Source organism: Pteropus alecto, unplaced genomic scaffold (assembly GCF_000325575.1).
Source record: "Pteropus alecto unplaced genomic scaffold, ASM32557v1 scaffold25, whole genome shotgun sequence".
NCBI lineage: Eukaryota > Metazoa > Chordata > Mammalia > Chiroptera > Pteropodidae > Pteropus > Pteropus alecto.
This window is the reverse complement of record NW_006441955.1, coordinates 33502156-33504494: the sequence shown is the minus strand read 5'-3', so window position 1 is coordinate 33504494 and position 2339 is coordinate 33502156. Positions and strand designations below refer to the sequence as shown.

The window sequence follows — 2339 nt, the reverse complement described above, 5'->3', positions numbered from 1 at the left end:
CATCTATCAAGCTGCCATTATAGGCCAGCTGATTCCATATCCTGTGGCCTTTCCATAGCACCACATTGCCCCTCTCCAAATGGCACTTTAAGTTTACTTGTTCAACCTTTAAACCCATGAAAGGCATTCTTCCTAGTTCAAATAGGTTAAGTGTTGATACCGCAGACCTCCAGCAGGGCTGGCTAGTGGCTAGCGGGCAACATGGAGAAAGATTAGGAGCTTAGCATCTTCTAGAAGAGATCCGACAACAGATTAAACTCCAGCTGCAAAGGAAAAGTGTTTCATTCTTGGGACGTATACAGTAGGGGTCAGGCATTTTGTTTTCCACATACTCCTAGACCTCCTTCTCATATAGCTAGCCGCGAGGTACAGTTATGCAATTTCTGTTCTGCACAAAGATATTCAACCAAGGGGTGAGACTGTGATGACATATAGCCTTGTTTCTCTCACCAGGCTCAGAGATGCTTCACCCTTGAAGAACGAAAACTACACCATTGAGGATGTCTGTTTTTATGTTCCTAGATCCTCGCTAATTCTCTCTTTTCTGCATCCCTTTCTCTCGTTTCTGGAACTTCATCATTTTTTCCTTTGAGAAGTTTGCAGCATGGAATAATACAAATAATAAAAGTTAATATATATTACATACTTGGCACGTATCAGCCATTGTGATGAGCACTTTACATGAATTATTTATCCAATAAATATTTACTTAAGACCGATTATATGTTAGAAAATATTCCATGTGCTGAGGATATGGAATAAAGCAGACAAAAATCCCTGCCTTCATGGAATTTGCATTCTAAAGGGAGATAAAGAGAATTTAAAAAGTAAAATATATGATGTGGAGATGATGATAAATGTAGAAAAATAAAATGAGGAAGAGTGCTAGGAAGTACTAATGAGGGTTGAGAAGGGGAGGGTGTGGCTATTTTTCAATAGGGTGGATGATGAAGATTTCAATGAAAACTGAACATATGACACCTCTGTAAGAAAGATAAAATTGTTATCCTCATTTCACAGGTGAAGATACTGAGACTTAGAATATAAAAACTTTTTCTTTTTTTTCTTAACGCCTACAGCACCTGGTCTTCCTAGATAGTTTCCCATCCAAGTACTAACCAGGCCTGACTCTGCTTAGCTTCTGAGATCAGATGAGATCCAGCACGTTCAGGGTGGCATGGCTGTAGACTAAAAACTTTTTTGCAAAATAGGTCTTTTAGTTATGTATATGCTAGAGTCTGTCTCCCCCAGAAGTATTTGCTATAACTTTCTTCTTAGCTGTAGTATTCAAAGCAATTGTACACAGTTAAGGAATTGTAACACCAAGGAACTTACCAAATGTGTGAAGAAAAGGAAAGGCGACCTTGCTTCTCACTTATACACTCACGATGGCTCAGTTGTCCTGTTTATCTGGTCTCCCTCTTGAGCTGGAACAAACCTCCTCATGATACTAAGCAGGGTTTTGTGACCATAGAATAGACTTTAAAAAAATCTCCGTCAATTTAAAAAAATATACTTTATTTATTAGAACAGTTTTAGGTTCATAGCAAAATTGAGCAGAAAGTACAGAGTTTCCACATGTCCCCTGCCCCCACACAAGCACAGCCTCCTCCAGTATTGACATCTGGTTAGATTTTTTTTTATTTGCAAGGTTAACTTCTTCCCCATCTTGCACTTTTCTCATAAACTGAATCTGGGCTGCAGATGCAAACAATATTGCTCATGGATGCAGAGTCCCCATGCACACCTGGGCTGCCCCATCTGTCAAGGGCCTGCCATTCTCCCTTTTATAGATGGAGGACCCAGTGTTTGCAGAGGAGGTCGAAAGGACACATGGAAAACACAGAGAGACAGATGGCTGGGCTCCTGAGTGCTTGCAGGGTCACGAGCTGCTAAAGGTCTGTCATCCCTGCCTAGCCGCCCTGTCAACTCAAGCAAATTTCTTCTTCTGGCCAAGGTTATAAATTCTTTTCTAGGAATTTCTCAACCCTGGATTTTCCCTTTTGCTTTTTAGTTTCTTATCCTGAGTTGGCTCATCATGCCTTCTAGGGTTGTCTAAAAACTCCTTATTTAATATTGAACCTTTAATAAATTCTCATCTGCCATAGCATGCTGAGTCACAGTTTGTCACGCCTCACTGACTCAGAGCTGCCTTTCAGACTGGAGGGCTTGCCCTGTGGCTAAAAGGAAGAAGGTCCAGCCAGACACCACACCTATAGTAGAGCCACTTCTGAGAAGCTGTCTGGGTGGAAATGTGTCATTGGCCACATAGAAGAAAAACATTGGAGGAGTGGGCGGTGACATCAAGCACAATCTTGCTGAATTTGCGAGGAGATCAT

General features: G+C 41.2%; 1 pseudogene; it reads right to left on the bottom strand.

Annotated features, from left to right (window-relative positions):
- Positions 1-1070: 1070 nt before the first annotated feature.
- On the bottom strand, positions 1071-1189 carry LOC112485859 (annotated as a pseudogene).
- Positions 1190-2339: the final 1150 nt, after the last annotated feature.